This window comes from Pangasianodon hypophthalmus, chromosome 12, assembly GCF_027358585.1.
Source record: "Pangasianodon hypophthalmus isolate fPanHyp1 chromosome 12, fPanHyp1.pri, whole genome shotgun sequence".
Lineage (NCBI taxonomy): Eukaryota > Metazoa > Chordata > Actinopteri > Siluriformes > Pangasiidae > Pangasianodon > Pangasianodon hypophthalmus.
This window is the reverse complement of record NC_069721.1, coordinates 9881422-9899713: the sequence shown is the minus strand read 5'-3', so window position 1 is coordinate 9899713 and position 18292 is coordinate 9881422. Positions and strand designations below refer to the sequence as shown.

At 37.4% G+C, this 18292-nt stretch overlaps 1 long non-coding RNA gene across 1 annotated transcript; it reads right to left on the bottom strand.

Annotated features, from left to right (window-relative positions):
- Nucleotides 1-4575: 4575 nt before the first annotated feature.
- Nucleotides 4576-10468, bottom strand: LOC128319569 (uncharacterized). Its single transcript, XR_008303037.1, has 3 exons — nucleotides 10333-10468; nucleotides 8026-8117; nucleotides 4576-6992 (listed from the first exon to the last, which is right to left on the bottom strand). It is a non-coding gene; the product is annotated as an uncharacterized LOC128319569 (long non-coding RNA).
- Between the last annotated feature and the right edge of the window lie 7824 nt (nucleotides 10469-18292).

The window sequence follows — 18292 nt, the reverse complement described above, 5'->3', positions numbered from 1 at the left end:
TTCACAACTGTTTGAATAAAAATAACTAGATGTAAATAAGACCACATTCATTGTTCTTTATGTTATCTCTCTCATAATGGTTACAAAAAAGTTACCATAAATTTTATAGTAAATTACCTGAGCATGTTTGTAGCTGTTATACAGTATGCTACTGTAAATAAACAGTCATTTACTGGCAACTTCTTGCCAAAAACCTAACGTAATTTACTGTAAAATTTATATTAAACTTTAATCTATTAAAAAAGGCATAGTTTAAAAAAAAATCTTAAACACTACTTTATTTTTGCACTTTTTTATTTTACATGGCAAGATCAGTTTGATGTAAATGTAAATGTTACATTTTCAGCAGGGAAAACAAAAGTCAGCCATCTTTTATATCATTAAATCATCATAACCATTTCACCATAACCATTACTGACACTAAAGCAGCAACAGGGACTTTTTTAAGTACGTTTAAGTAAGAGGACAAACAGTAGTCCAAAGACCAACCATTAACTTAAACAAGTTTTAAATGAGAGCAAAGTAGCAGGTTATGCATTATTTGTAATAAATACAATAAATACTTATATACATATTTCATAAAACCATCATTCCTTTTTCTTCTTCTCGCCTCATACATGTCAGACTACATGTACATCACAGATAGCGTAACAGCTTGTGACTGTGGTCTGTACCACCAACATGGTTGAGTTGGTTCCCTCGCCACACGTACGGCATGCTGTTCACTACTAAGCCTGCTACATCAACCAGATTGCTAACAACACTGCACTGGGAGTCACTTTCCCTTTGTTCACTTCAGTTTCTTCCTCTGTGTTTTTGACATCCCCCGCCATCCAACTGTCTTGTGGGTCTATGGCTACTTACTGCTAGAGTGGTTTTCCTCCCACATTAACATTCACTGTTCTTGGTTTAGTCCTGTGATTAAACAAGTCATGCTGCAACCCATGACACTGAACTGGTCCCCTGGGCAGTGGTGGCTCAGTGGTTAAGACATCAGGCTTCTGATTGGAAAGTTATGAGTCCAAATCCCAGCACCACCAAGATGCCACTGTTGGGACCTTGTGCAAAGCCCTTAACCCTCAACTGCTCAGTGGTGTCCAACCTCCTTTCTCATATTATGGCACTCAGTCTCACAGTGAACTCAGAAAAGTGCTCTGTAATATTGAAATAGGCTACACAAGTCATCATCTTGGAGCTAGATTCATCAAGGCCATGTTGTGAACTCAGCAAGAGAGATACAGGCTCCAACGTGGGGAAGCCGAAACTCGTCCGCAGTCCAGGAAATGCTCCCCTGAATGCAAGAGGCCCTAGTACATGGATATTGTGTGGACTTAGGTGGAATTTCCCTGATTCTGATTCCCAGTGAAACAATGAATCTGATTCCCAAAATACTAACATTTCTTCAGAGATTGCTAGACACTGGAAAGTCCACACCTACACTAAAGGTGATTGTGGTGGTCATTGGGGCATAATATAGCACCGTGAATGGTATCTCTCTGGGAGTTCATAAATTTGTTATGCCTTTTCTGAAAGGGGAAAGGCACCACCAACTACCCTGATTACCAAGATCCTAGTGTGGGATCTTCCCTTTGTGCTGACGTCCCATAAGGCCTCTCCTTATGAATCTATAATTCTGAACTAATCTTTGTTATCATTCACTTGCACTGCTTTGGTGATGAGCTTGCTTTGCATGCATTGGTGGCCAGATATCGCTAGGGTGACCATGTGGTTAAAACCTGGGGTTTCTGCCCTAGGTTATATTACCCAAATTTGTAAACCTATTGACTCACCTTGCAACATTCCATGAAGGTGAACCTGGAGAGCATATGTTATGTCCAGTGTTTACACCTGCGGAGCTACTTAGACTGAATTCATGGCCATCCTATCCTCAGACCATCTGTTCATTTGTCTTGAAGGAAACTTGTTATTGTCTATACACAGGCTGGGGCACTAGGTGGTGGACATCATCTCCATGGCATATATATGCGGACTGGGGCTACTCCTGGGCCCTTCTGTGAGATGACACTCTATGAAGAGCATTTACTTCTTATAGCCATTGCTTAGAGGCATGCCACTTCATGCAGCTACCTGAGTATCACTGGGCACCTTCTATATTCTACAAGATTAATGTCATATGTAACTGTGGTTTTATGAATCCCAGATAACTTCTATGGTTACTTGTCTCTCAGACCCAGTGCCAACCTGGTGAGAAGTCAGTGACATAATTTCAAGGAAAGATGGCTGTATGATATGGTATTTATTGGAGATACTGCATCATACGGCAGTTTATGAGTATGTTGGAAGATCTCTATATGCTTGCATATGTGCACAAGAAGGTTCTGATTGTTATCCAGAGCTTGTAGAACTACAGTTACATATGTAACTAATATTAATATGAGTTACAAATTATTCAAGTAAATGACCAAAAACTGTTATTGAAGAGCCACGGAAGCTTGCAAAATGATTTGTAAATTAACTTTGGAAGTAAAAGGAAACTAATAAGAATATATTTTGGTCATATCTGGCTAATTAGTTTCAACAACTAACTACATTACTGTTTTAAAAAAAAATGTAAAATATTACAGGATGCTTTACAATGTAAGATTAGGCATTTGGTAATAAGTATTGGTTGAAATTTGGATGTACAGCACAGGGCCACATTAGCAGAGCTGCACAGCAATATAATCCATACCTCTCCGGTGACACTTATGTCTGAATCTTCAAGCTTGCTATAGTTCTGCCTCATATCTTCTCTGTGATTTCATCTGTGATCTATCTGCCAAGGGTAGAATTTCCCCTCTGCTAAATCTACATTTCAAGTCCTTCTGCTGCCTCGGCTTTTTGTGTGGTGTGGAAAGCTGCCAAAAAATGTTCTGTTGGAAAGCCAGTTCCCTCTCTCTCTCTTTCTCTCTCTCTCTCTCTCTCTCTCTCTCTCTCTCTCACTTACACACACACACACACACACACACCATCCTTTTGTGGCGTCTGATGAGGGTGGGAATATGGGGATCAGGGGATATAGCTGTGTGTGTCTGCTTCCGTTCTCACTTTCTAGACAGGAAGGTCACACAGTACACAGCACACAAAAAGGAGGCTCTCACAGTCGGTGGTCAGCTTTGCTTTCTCTACATTAATCCTCTGAATGAAGCGCTGCTCTGTAAGCTAGTCAAATGCTCTGCACTAGCAAAACTAAACCTCTCTCCACCAGCAGTATCTCTATGCCAGTCGCTGCACCTCTGTATTTCTACTCGGCACTTCAGCCAAAGACACGGTCACTTTTTCCAAAGATACTTTCAGCTCTGTCTTTGCCTCCTGACCTGTGCCAAATTTATTTTCCATCTGGACAAAGGGAGACTTGAAGCCATTCTTGGAGTCTATCTTCATCAGTCACTCCCTCAGTGTGTCCTAAAAAGAACAGTAGCTTCAGTTCAGCAGCAGAGGAAAGTGAAAATCCTGGACCCACTCGACACTACGTCTCAAATAGCTCTAAATGCAGGTCTTTATTTATTCAGCTGCTTTGATTTGTATGTCTTTACCAACTCCACAAATGTTGAGTTCAGCATGTGTCACACTTTCAGCTGAGGCTCTTTGAGAGTTTAAGTGTTAAACAAACAAGAGGGGAAAAAACACAAGGCAAACTTACACAAAAACCAGTACCCAAGTAATTTCTGTAATCAGTCATGGCTGTTAGCAGAGTTGATTAATCATTACTACTGGCATGTGTTTATATTCTGTATGTCTCTTGACATTTTCCAAGCTGAACATGCAACTAGTAAATAGCTAGAGGGTATTTGTTTACCTCTGAATTATTTAATTCTAGTCTTTTAGAAAAAATGGTTCTTTGAGGGTTAAAGTTTCTTGACTTCCTAAAGGGGTTCTACTTGTCCCTCTATTGGCTCAGACATAAAGTTACAGCCTCTCTGACCTTGATGTCAAATGACATTCATTATTTTTTTAATAAAAGTATATGAGTTCCATTATGACATATTATTGCTAAGTCTATGGCAGAATTGCAGAGGGCTTATTGTGACATTTATCATAATGTATATGCTGACTAGAGCATCGTATAAATTATGCTTTGGCATAATTTATACGCCACAATGCCTGACAACATGCCCAAGAACTGAAATAGCTTTCTTTTGTCTCGTATAATGAAAATATTTTCACTCGCAGTATCCTATAAATCATTTTTTTCTCTGTTCATCCATGTGGATATCCAAAAAACTAGCAACAGGCTCATGGAATCGTCAATGCGTTTAAAAGACATCATTCTCCCAGGGGCCCAGGAAGAGGATGAAACTCCTCTGGTCCTGCTGACAAACACTCCGTGTGCAGCAGATCAAAGCTTGAGCTTGAAGATCAGGCTTGTTTTGTAGTATTTTGACATTTCTCCCACTGAAAAATCACATCAGTATGCACTGACTTATAGCCTTTCCATGCACATACTATGCAGACCATACCTTGCTTCAGGTGTAAACCGAGGGGAGGATTTTATGAGGTATGAAATCACCAGTTAAATACTGTCTATGAACATACTGTAATTTTATTACAAAGTGTATTGTCTTGACACGTCAGAAATATATGATTTATTTGTTTTTAGTAGCCTCTGCTTTTGGATAGGGTACTGTGTACAATCCAAAAAATTAAGATCCAAATCTGTCAGTAAAGCCACCAGTCATCTACCACACCAAACACACTGATTTCTCAGGATTTAGCTGAGGAGCTGGAAAATAGTGTCAGTTGTCCAGAACAGCACCCAAATTTATTGCTACTGTCTTTAGAATGCAACTTTTCAATCTTCTGATTATCAGAATGGGGTTCCTAATGAAGCAGTCTACTCCACAACTTTGAAAAATACTGCATGAAAATGATAATGTAAATGTCTAAGGAACCCTGAAATGTTACAGAATGGAGGTAGTCGTGAGGGCCAGTAAAACTGCCCTCTCTGTGGTCTCAATTCACTTCAATTTTATGTGTATAGCACTTTTAATAATGGACATTGTCACAGAGCAATTTTAAAGAAATATACATAAATTTAGGATATAAATTTTAAATGTATAAATTTATCTCTAATGAGGAAGCCAGAGGCGAAGGTGGCAAGGAAAAACTCCCTGAGATGACAAGAGGAAGAAACCTTGAGAGGAACCAGACTCAAAAGGGAACACATCCTCGTCTAGGTGACAATGAATAGTGCAACTAATAATAAGACCCTTCTATAACTGTGTACTACATGGTCAAAAAGTGCAATTGCGTAACCAGGAAATTCATTATAGTTTCAACATGTAGTCTATTTTGTTGAAGTTTTCAACTGATGAGACTTGAGTGCAAAACTGTTCATGGCAAATTGCAGTCCTAATGCTATCATAGCAGTTGTAGTCCTAAGCCACTGTAGCAAAACTGTTTGTATCAATTGCAGTCCAAAGCCATCTTCATGGTTTCTAAGTGATACCATCCACAGAAATCTCATGTATCTTTAGGCTGTCCATATGAGGCCATCCTCAGCAGCAGCAAGCGGTTTCCAAGAGATGAGAACTCCAACCAGAAGTAGGACATCAGGCTGGATCAGGCAGGTCCGGAGAGCAGAAGGGGTCAGGAGCACTGGTATCTCAGGAGTAACATGCGTAGCTCGACAGAGGGAGAGGGAGAGGGAGGGAGAGGGAGAGAGAGAAAAACACAGATTATTAGGTATGCTTATTGTCACGTAATGGTTAAGGACAATGTACACTGTGTGCAGAGTGCAAGCAGGGACTCTGGCAGGACTAGCTATGATAGCATAACTTAGTTTTGGTTGCAGTTCTAATCATGGAAAACAGCAGTACTGTACTTTTAATGAGACCTTTAGACAAAATGCATTAATTCTGAGTTTTACTAACAGATATCCTTACAGCATCCTCAGAGGACATTTTGAAAATATGCACTGGATACATCCATGGGTTTACCCAACAGTGTAAATAGTAATTAATTGAACAGGGAAATCTGAATGGTTAATACAGAAGTTCAGAAGTTTAAAAAAACGCAGCATGTTCAGAATCCAAAATGTGGAAAGGTGTTTTTATGTCCAAAAAAAGAAAGAAAGAACAAAAGAAAAGAGCATATGGGAAGCAGAAAACATTGTCAGAGTCATTGGTGTCCTTCCTAACAGTTAAAGAGGTTAGTTACAGCTGCTTGGACTGTGTTGCCTGGCCAAGAAAAAGTGAAGTGCTGTCATGTTAACCTCAATACACTCACACACACACACACACACACACACACACACACGGGAACACACACTGGCACACACACGCACTCACATGCGCGCACACACACACACACACACATACACACACACGGGCACACACATTGGCACACACACACACTCATGCACACAGGCACACACACACACAGGCACACACTGGAGTGCACATATTCCAGCCAAGACTGAGCTGGCTGGAGTGCAGTATGTCAAAGGACTCTTTATCCTGTACAAAGAATAAACAAACACAAGCTCAGAAATGACACTTAAGCAGTTTCTCACTGTTTTTAGCCTTCAGAAGGAATTGAAGAGTGTGAAGCAACTTTTTTGAATTCAAGAGATATTGTACACAAAAATGTCCCAGCAAAACACTGAGCTAAAATACAGAACATCACTCTGAGCATTTGAGTTATAGTTCTTTGTGATTTACAGAATCACAATAGATCATCAGTAGATGATGTATTGTGTAGCAGGCTTGATATAGGGACAAAAACATTTTTTTTTTCATTTCTAAAGCATTATAGGCTCTTGAGTGATGCAATAGAAAAGCATTTGCCTTATCATCAGGAGATCACAAGGTCTTGATGATACCTCAGCCATCCGCGGCTGGGAGTGCAAGACAGCGTAACTGGCCCTGTTCTCTGGCTGCGAGAGATGACATTACTCTCTCCCCTGTCAATCAGTGCAACGTCAACCAATCACAGGCTTCCGTGAGCTCAGGTATGCAGTTAGTGCTTTCCTCTGAGTGTGTTCACCTGCCCTGTAACATAGCATGAGCAGCAGTTTAAGAAGATGCAAGGGCTGGCTACATGTGTCTCAGAGGAAGCATCTGTCTCTCTCGCCATTATCAGAACACCAGCAGACTGAATATCGTTTGAAAGAACAGTGTTTATATCTTCGGCACAGTGCTAGAGATGTGTAGAATCTATGACAGAGTGGATCAAAGCTGGTAGCTCATGGAAACCCGACACCTTAAGACAATGTGTGTTGGTTTTTCCTTTAATTTGTCACACAAATTTACTTACATGTTCATTTATTTATGTGTGTATTTGTGTATTTAAGAATGGATGAATTAACGGGCTTGCATGCTCCAGGCTATGCTGTACTGTATGTTTCTTTTGGCTTCCCCATTGGGTGCTTTTTGCCTTACAGTCCATTTTGACATTCTTTACCTGTCGTTTGCTAACTGATAAAAACTACCTACTAGACAAATGCTCTAGTCACGGCCACCGTGCCCCCATCTGTATCAACCAACAGCAACACATGATTTTCTCAAGTGTTTATCTATGCTGTTTTCTTGCATGTTTGGGTTTTTTTCTAGCATATCATGCATATCATGTTTGTCATGTAGTGTGCGCTCTCAGGATATCTGGCCATTAATATAATATTTAGTTTGCCAATATCTTTTCCACTGTATCTTGTTTTTGCACTGATTTTTGCACCTTATATGTATAAATAGTCGTACTGCATGTGATACAGACTGTCAGGGTTTTTGTTACTGTCTGTAGCAACCATATCTCCTCACTGGGTCAATAAACTACAACCTTTTTCTGGGTTAGGGTCATGGCAGCAGTAATGGCGGCCAGCCACGTGTGAGCTGTGCACTTGGTCATAAATGGTGCAAGATTCCTCATGTGATTTCATTATCCTTGAGTGGTGATTGAGGCGTCTGACTGGTCACGCCTGTCAGTGCCTCAGAGCATGGTGCCTGTTATGTTATGTAAGGGAACGTGTGTACAGGCTGTGAGTAACAGCATAGGAATGTGGTGGATGTACAGAATAGTCTTACATACATCCATGCTTTGATCTCTTTTGAGTGCTCTGCTTTCAGAAATTCCAACAGATTACATTCGCCTCTTCAGCTTTCTTCTCGATTCCAGGTTCCCTTGGACATAAGAATGTTTTTTGCCAAAAGTTTAATAAGATTAAAATGTGCAATTCAAAACTACATAAATGTGATCATGTGAGGTTTCTTAATTTTTGCTGGTTCTTAATCACTATGCTATAGCTTATTTGAAGGGAGTTGACCTTATCCTTGGGCAGAGTCAGTCCTGAGTCATCTGGCCAGTGGAATGATTTTTCCTTTAACAAAGAGAAGTTCAAGGCCAGAACCATATGTCATAGTTTTTCTGCTCAAATTCTATATTAAATGAACTCTTGGGCTTCTCAGCTATGGGAAAGGGTTGGTGTTGCTATGAGACAATGTGTCAGCTGACATTACGTTTCAGAGATGACATGTTATTTATAGAATTTAGAAGGACTGAAAGGAGAGTTCAAATGAACAGGCTTAAACAGTGGAGCATGAAAATGCTTTGCTGCTATGTGAGACACAGAAAAGCCCTGAAGATGCCTTGTATGTAGCTGCTAGCAATGGATGCACATTCTGAACACTAACAAGGATTGCCTTAGTGAATACTTTGGAAATTGTGTTGACGAGTCAGAAATTCTGATTCACTTTTCTAAATTTTGAAATTTTATTTCTTCACTACTAAACACTAAGCATTGTGGTCAAAATGTGTAGCACTGAGTGTTTACTAGTATTTACATAGTTAGACAATGCAATGAATATTGGAATGTTTGGCTGCAAGGACATCATTCACACAAGTTTGAATTTCATTCAGAATTGGTTGATCAGTGACATCAAGACTCTTCTTGTATCTTTAAAGTGTTCTATCAGCTAATCAAGTTAGCTAGATATGCTATTATCTAGATATCACTGAAATGTATTCTTTTTAACCTGTTGTTTACTTCTGAAGTGAACTTCCAAATCGTTTAGCTAAATTAGATAAATGAGCTAAATTAGCAACCTTCTTTGAATCTCCAATAGCAGGTTTTGGACATTTACCTACAGAATGTGTACATTAACTAATAGTTTAACTTTTCAGCAGATCAGATCTGTTGATTTTCCTGTTTATAAATTTATAAATTAAAATGTTGGTAAAAGCTGCTACAATTCTTCTCATTTAACTTCAAATGGCATTTGTATACCCTGGTAGAAAATCCATCTTAGACCAGCTTAGATCCTGAACTGGTTAAGTTGGTGTACCAGCCTTACCTGGTCAGAGCTGTTACTCCAGCCTGGTGAAGCTGGCTATGAACTGGTATACCGGCTTGGTGAAGTGTGTGAAAGTATGGTTAAACTGGTGTACCAGCTTGGTGAAGCGAGTGAAAGCATGGTTAAACTGGTGTACTGGCTTGGTGAAGTGAGTGAAAGCATGGTTAAACTGGTGTACCGGCTTGGTGAAGTGAGTGAAAGCATGGTTAAACTGGTGCACTGGCTTGGTGAAGTGTGTGAAAGTATGGTTAAACTGGTGTACCGGCTTGGTGAAGTGAGTGAAAGCATGGTTAAACTGGTGTACCGGCTTGGTGAAGCGAGTGAAAGCATGGTTAAACTGGTGTACCGGCTTGGTGAAGCGAGTGAAAGCATGGTTAAACTGGTGTACCGGCTTGGTGAAGCGAGTGAAAGCATGGTTAACCTGGTGTACCGGCTTGGTGAAGCGAGTGAAAGCATGGTTAAACTGTTGTGCTAGCTTGGTGAAGTGAGTGAAAGCATGGTTAAACTGGTGTACTGGCTTGGTGAAGCGAGTGAAAGCATGGTTAAACTGGTGTGCTAGCTTGGTGAAGTGAGTGAAAGCATGGTTAAACTGGTGTACCGGCTTGGTGAAGTGAGTGAAAGCATGGTTAAACTGGTGCACCGGCTTGGTGAGGCGAGTGAAAGCATGGTTAAACTGGTATACCGGCTTGGTGAAGCGAGTGAATGCGTGGTTAAACTGATGTGCTAGCTTGGTGAAGTGAGTGAAAGCATGGTTAAACTGGTGTACCGGCTTGGTAAAGCAAGTGAAAGCATGGTTAAACTGGTGTACCGGCTTGGTGAAGCGAGTGAAAGCATGGTTAAACTGGTGTACCATTCATAAACTGGTGAAGCTGAGAGAAAAAGATCCTGTGCATGTCTTTGTATTTTGTACAAATCTGATCTGATCTGTGGGGACCTGAACACAAATATTCACTCTGTTGAATGTCAACAATACCCAAGAAACGCAACTAACCTCTTGCATATCTGTCAGGTTTGTACTCTTTGGAGAAATGCGTGTTTTGCTCACCTCTTGTCAATAACACAGTAGATCATGTAATTGCAGAGTTAGAGCCATTCTCGGTGCAGTCACAGTTAAACCACTAAACACTCTGTATGATTGCAGCCAAATTACATTGCTGGATTTATTAAAATGGCAGAGCAGCTAACACAACACTATCCCTACCCCCCAAACCACCCCCACCCCCTGCGCGCACACACACACACACACACACACAAATAATTAAATGTGGAACTGTATTTTATCACGTCACTGTTAAAATTTTAAAGCCACCCTTGCCAGGTCCACCATTAGCAAATGAGCACCTCTAATACCAGACTTGTCAACATTGTCACTGTGTTGTATAAAAATATTACTGTTTTTGCACCTTTTGGGGTAAATATATAATATATCAGTGTTCAAAATCTCTGTTTTTCCCAGTATTAAGACAATTCTGCTAGCATGGGTTCCTATTCAGCAAGTCATGCAGGTAAGCTGATAGGTAATCTGAATTACAAAACTTCCACACATCTGAATTATGGATTGTATATACTGTATTATGTGATGTATATACTGTACATATAAAATAAAAACAGTAAACCCCTTTTATGATACAAATATATTATGCTGTGTTAATTATATTTCATATTCTTATAGCTATATTCATGATAAAGTAATACGTATAATGTAATACTATGGTATCCTGCTTTATCAAATATTTATTATACTTTTCAAATATACCATATTACAATATTTTTGGCAACATTTGCATCAGCTGGTAGGTTTGATTCATGCAAGACTAAAGTCTCTGTAAACTGTGCTGTGAGCTGTGATGAATTCTGGGAGTAAATAGTTAAAATGGAGTTGTTTAAACAAGCCTATATATAGATGTTACATCATGAGAAAAGTGTCTGGAAGGCTGCTGACCCACAGGTCATGTGTGCTCTGAATGACTAACATGGTTACAAATGCACGCAACCCAGCAGAATTATGTTGAATTGTGAACATCTTGTATTACAAACGTCCAAAACAGCAACAAGAATCTGGGTGATGAAAATTCTTTCACGTCAGACGTACTGCAGCAGCTTTCAGGCGTCTTGTTATTGCTGGTTGATGTATGTGTCCTTTTGCTCAACTGTTTGAGAGAAGGGTAGCAGTGAGTGTGATCAGTCTGCACATGATCATTCAGCAATAACATTAACATATACAGTACAAAGTAGCAGGCTACTTAAAGGATGTGATTTCAATGGAAATAAAATGGGGAATATGTAAATATCAACAGTAAAATGCAACCAACAAACTTAATTTTTTTCAACAAATGGATTTCAGTGTTATTGTTGTTGTTATTGTTGAACACTATGATCAGACTTTCACGTAACAGTTTATCAAAATTCTTTCATAAATTATTGTTTAAAAAACCCTATTCATATGTATACATTGATATTTTTGCATAGTTTTATGAAGTTATATACTTTTACAAAAATAATGTCAAAAATAATAAAATATTTTTAATCAAGAGAATTTAAACACGATATATTTAATCTGGTCATTATGAAGAGATTCTGAAGTGCTTGAATAATTACATTTATGTTATGCATAGTTAAAGGTTTTGGAATAAAAAAAAAGTATCAATTATCAATATCAATTGATATCAATTATCTGTCATTTCTTTTCATATATTAAAGAAGTATGAGTTTTGAATGGAGATTTTCCAAACATCAGAAGCAGTGGAAGCAAAATCGTTATTTTTTGCCTGTGATGTCTGTCCATAACTAGGTACTGAAGAAAAGGTGTGGTGTTTAAAACTGCTGATTATTATCAGGTTCTTGGATAAATTTATATTAGTAAAAAAAATGTATAAGTAAGACACAGTAAACAAGTTAGGAAACAGCAAATATCAGAGGTATATAGGTAGGCAGGTTGTTCTTGTGAGACATGCTGCAACAGGTCAATATAATAACACTGTCATTACACGGTGTAGTGTTCTGTATGCTGTTGCTGTATCTTATAATTACATGTACGACTCTGATAGTATTTAAAAAGCCACTTTGTTTTATCTGCAAATACACTTCACATACTTTGTCTAAAGGCAGTAGTGTTTGGGTTCTAACAAAGGGAAACATGGAGAAGTGTTGTGAAACAGGAAGCAACCTACTTCCTCAGTCAGTTCCTTCAGCTTTGCCATCAACTAATTTGCTATATAATTGTGTGGGATTGGTTTGGTTTGTTTTTTTGCTTTTTAACATTCAATGATTAACTATGTTTGTCCCATAACTGTCACTTTTTCCCCTGTCTCACTAGATAGACCCTCTCAAAACTCTTGTCAGAACAAGTGCTCCATTTGCATTTCACTGCAGCCAAGAACATGGAAACAGGCTGGCTATGTTCCAGTACTGCACACACTCTAAAGTTTAGCCCCATTAAAGCAGGATTTCTGGATGAAACTTGTCTGTAACATAGCCCTTTCATACTTTCATTCAAAAAGTTCTTCTTATTAATTAAAATGATATGATCCGGTTTCAGCATCTGGTTATGTAGTAGTGGCAGGAGTTACTTTGGTAATCTGAAGACATAAACATATCAAATAGTGAATCTGGTGTTAGATAATTGCAGATAGAATTACTGCCATACTGACAGAAACAGATATAGCAGTGCAGAGGTGCTAATGCTGTCTGAGGCCTAGGCATAGTTGTGTACACACCTGCTCAGGTTACAGTTTAGAGGTTGTTGCCAGACTGATATAGCCAGAGCAAGTGTGATGTAAGAACATGTGCATATATGTATGTATGGCTATGTGAAAGACAGTCATAAAATGTAAGACATCATGAATCATACTAACAAACAAACAAAAAAAAAAACCTCATTCTGCTTCTGTTACTGGAGGCGTATCAGTGTGTTCATTAAATCAGAAATTGTTATAGACTTTTTTGTGCACTGATGGTGTTGTTATTTTCTTGCTACCAACGACCTGCTGCAATGGTTTGATTTTTTCTTGTCAGTGGGTCAGGAGTTGGAAATTTTGTGTACATTTGTTTGATTATATCAGTGTTTCTTAGAGCCAAATACTGTAGGAATGCTGATGTTTTTATATGCGATCAATAATTGCATAGTTTATTACTTATGTACAGTATGCGTGCTGAGGTTATGAGTGTAATGTAAGAAATTAACAGGTTAATGGTGTATCATTACAAAAAGATATTGCAACTATATTAAATGTACACTATCAGTCTTTGGAAACAACTGCTCATAGAGGGCTTTTCTTCATTTTTAGTATTTTCTACTACTTTAGAATAATAATGAAGACGTCAACACTATTAAAAAACATACATAGAATAGTTCAGTGACCAAGAAAAGTGTTAAACAAATCAAAACTATTTAAGGTGATTAAAGTTCCTAAATTGGGATGATTTGTTAGCCACTTATCCTAATATCTAAATGAAAACTTCTTGTTTTAAGCAAAAATCTACTTATTAAAATACTGCTTCATTCAGAAATAAATGCATACATAAGCATTAGCTTCAATATTTATGTACTATAAAAGCTTTTAAAATGTCTTTAGGATAATGAAGAATATATATTCAGCGTAACATGTCCAATCCTTTGACTGGCATTGTATATGAAATTATATATATATATATATATATATATGTATATATATATATATATATATATATATATATATATATATATATATATATATATATATATATATATATTTTAACTATAGGAATGTGCTTGTTCATCAGTGAACTTACAGTATTCTTTTTTTTTTTATGACAATTTAATTCTGAACAACGCCTGGCCATTTCAGGACCTTGATATTTAAAAAAAAACAGCATTTACTTTAGGATTTTTTGTTTTGAGTCTTGATTCTAACATGGCCTCCATAAGAGATTCTGAAACAGAAAGTTGTGGTACATTAGAGTGTTAATGTATGTTAATAAGATTGACGCAATACACTGCAAACTTTTTTGTCCAACACTTGGGGCTGGAATACAGAAACATTTTTTAACAGTAACATGCAGACTACTCCGTATATACAATATATATGCATAAATCTTCATTCATTCATCTTCAGTAAGCGGTTTACCATGGTCAGGGTTGTGGTGGGTCTGGAGCCTAGCCTGGGAACACTGGGCATGAGGTGGGAATATGCACTGAATTTCACCAATCAACCACTCAGCATGTTTTTGGGAGGTGGAAGCAAACCAGAGAACCTGGAGGAAACCTACGTAGACACAGTGAGAACTCTGCACAGACTGTAACCCGAGTTCAGAACCTGGCTCTGAGAAACGGCAACACTATATGAAATATTAAAATGATAGATATTAAATTATATTAAACAGTGATGCTAGATAAATGAAGATCATTTCTTCAGTATTGCTTTTATCCCAAACAACCAGCAGCCATGTGTGCTTTGTTTATACTACCCGTACAGTATCAGTGTTTCATTTGTAGTACTGTGAAACTATCCTGAATTCTTTTACCACATATGGTATAAACAGCATTAACATTCATTAAAGTGAATGCAATAACACATAATGTAGTTATGACTAAAACTGTCACTGTGCAATTACTTAGTCCATTCAATCTGTATATTACATTTATCAACAGAAATTCATTCCACCATTATCTTTTTAATCAGACCTGAGCATGTGTGTTTCAATGAAAATATTTGGTAATTAAAATATATACAGCTGTCATACAGTGTGTGTAATATAGTAAAATAACTTTTGCAGTTGAGCACAGTGTATTGGGTTAAACAAGTCTAACTGAAGTCTCTCTCTCCCCCTGCTGGCTGACTCTGTGTACCAGCTATAATGCATGATATGCTATGGCCTATCACCAAATCTTTACATAACCTGAATGTCTAAAATATTAGTATTATTGCTGGGTAGTACTTCACCATTAGTTTGGCACAATCTTCTAATCCACCGTACCATTTGGCCAACAAAAAATAATACAATAAACACCAGATGTATTACACAGAATATACTGTATATATCATAATCTATTTTGAGCTTAAACAGTTCGGGACATGTTCTAGTTTTAATTCTGAACAATAGTTTTATAGACATAGAGCAAATATTTTCCATGAAACTCTGCTTTAAAAATTACCAGCAATTCCACAATTAATATTTCATGAAGCCTCCTCTAGACAAGACTAATAGCACTGAATCTCTTCTATCACTATTATATCACTTGCAGGATCTTGGACACTTCATCATTACATTCAGAATATTTCAGTACATTTTAAGCTCCTTTATATTCTTAGCTTTGGGCATGTGGAATGCTGTCTGCAATTTAGAGCAGAGATTTTCAGTAGGGTTCAAATCCAGGGACTGTGATGACCAGAGTGAAACACTGATTTTGCAATCCTGCAACCATTTATGTGATGTACATATGTGTGGGGTCACTAACGGACCGAATAACGAATAATCTAGAGTCAAAAAGGTTTATGTCTCATCTGACTACAGTGCAATATTGCAATAGTAGTATCAGTTCAGGAGCTTTTGTGGGTTGCTCTAAGGAAGGGCTTCTTTAGTGCAATATGTCAAAACACCTTGTCGGTATGGAGGTGCATCTGATAACTGATTTTAAAGATTGAACCCCCAGAAAAAAAACTGCAATTCTAAAACAGCAATCTTTGGGTTTAGCTTTGACTTCCTCTCCATCCTCCTCGCTGTGTGAGGTAAGTCCTGGAAGAAAACAATAAAAAAATTCCAAGGAAGAAAACAATAAAAAAATTCCAAGGATGATAATTTGTTTGCTTTAGTTTTTATTTTTTATGCATTTGCTTTATTTTTTAGGAGTGGTACTAATTTTTCTACTAATGTTTTGCCAGAAATGAGAAAATACATTTTCTAAATAATGTCTTGCTAGAATCATTTTTATTAGACAACATGTAAGTCATCAGTCATTGTGTGTAATGTTTGTTTTATATGATCAATCTGGTACAATTATTCTGGAGTTAAGCGTAAATATCTGAAAGGAACTAAAGAAGTTGATTTATATAGCAGTTTTAAGACCAACAGATGTTAATTCAAGCAGAGTAAAATAAAAGCAAGAGCATAAAATTACATAAAATTATGCATTGAAACTCAATCTCAAGCCACAGTCTTAAATAAAATCATGACACAATAAAAGTATGCAAACTAAACAAAACATATTAAACCAGGCTTTTACACCACAGAACTTTTGCAGACCCACAGACCAAATAACAAGCTTTAAAGCTTAAGAAATAGCTGAGGAAACCCTGGTGTAAAAGCATAAATTATTCCAACGCCTTGAAGTTTTACCATGATCATGGAGCAGATAATGATCTGAAAACCAAAGAAAAAGATGTGAAGTGAAATAGAAGTGGGACTGAGGCTGTGAGGAATAACAGATCTGCTATGATAATGTATCCTGAATCAGGAGGTTTGATACTGGACTGTGAGAGTGTCTATATAAGACACTGAGCTTAATAATTGTTCACAGCACCTCCTCCATGCAGACAGGTTTTGTTGGGTGATAATAGAGACAGAAGTGAATGGAGGAGTGAGAGTGTGTGGTGGAGATGTTCCAGAGATTTTGCTGACTGATGCAAGTCTTCTCAGCCTCTGATTAAACCTGTGGGACAAACTGCACATTTACTGCGCTCTTAACTGGCTGGGGTAACGCTCAGGATAAAAAAAAAGGTAATAGGTAGGAGAATATATAATATATAAGAAGACTTCAAGGCTTTAGTAATGTGTAAAGATATTACAATATAATCCTAGTAATTCAGATCAATATAACTTTGTGACAAATTAAAGGGAAAAAAAGCAACATAACGTGTCTTAGTGTGGTGTTGTGCCATCACAAGTCACCAGAACAGCTTCAGTGCACCTTGGTATAAGGGCTTAAGATTTGGTGACTGCAAAGGCCATATCATATGATTTACTTCATTTTCATCCTCATCAAACTATTCATTGAGCCCTTGTGCCCTGTGTATGGGGAGACTGTCACCCTGGAAAAGAACATTCCTATCAGGAAAAGTTTTATCATAGGATAAACGTGTCAGTCAGAATAGCTCTATTGATGCACAGTGAATTTTAGCTCTATGGGTTCAAATTTGTCACTTTCTGCCACCACAAGCTTCTAATTTTTTTTTTATTTAAATGCAACATAAATTAATTTACAAAAGGACAACATGTTCCAAATTGCAAAAAGGAAACAAGGATGACAGAGAATCTATAAAGATTTATAAAAGAAAGAAAAAAAACTGTGACATTCATAAAAGCATTTTAGCTTTCTAATACATTTTAATTTTGTATTCTTTTAGGCTTTTCTTTTTATGATTTTCTAAATGTGCTTATTAGTGATGAAAAATCTATTAGGAAAAGATCAAACTGTAGAATCATTGTGAAAAATTTTAACTTATATGTATGAATAGCCTAATATTTACAATGTACATCAATATCTGAATCTTTATGTGAAAAGTAGCGTTTTACGTCAGGTAACTTTAAATTAAAGCCAGTATTCGATTTTCTTTCAAAGAAAAGTCTAACAAAAAGGTAGAGATAAAGGGACAATCAACAAAAAGATGCATTGACTCACACTCCACGTGACAAAAGCTACATCTTTAAACTGCTTTTCTGGAAGTTTTCCCCATTTGTGGGGTATAAAAATTTGTAAAAGTGGTGTAACAGTGGCACTCTGTTTCTGTATCTGTATATAAACCCAAGGAGGGCCTGAACTGTTTTTTTTTTCTTTCTTTCTTTTCATTGTCTTTTTTTAAAATTAAATTATTAAAAATTAACCTGACCGCTATGCCTCCCTAAACACTGGGAAAAACACCAGAGGTAGAATTGCTAGCACTGTCAGCATGGTGTGTGAATTCTCTGACAGTTCCTCAACCTCAGCTACATTACTTGATGATAATGATAACATAATTAGAGATACACTATAAGGCCAAAAGTTTGTGGACACCTGACCATCACCACCGTATGTGCTTTTTGAACATTCT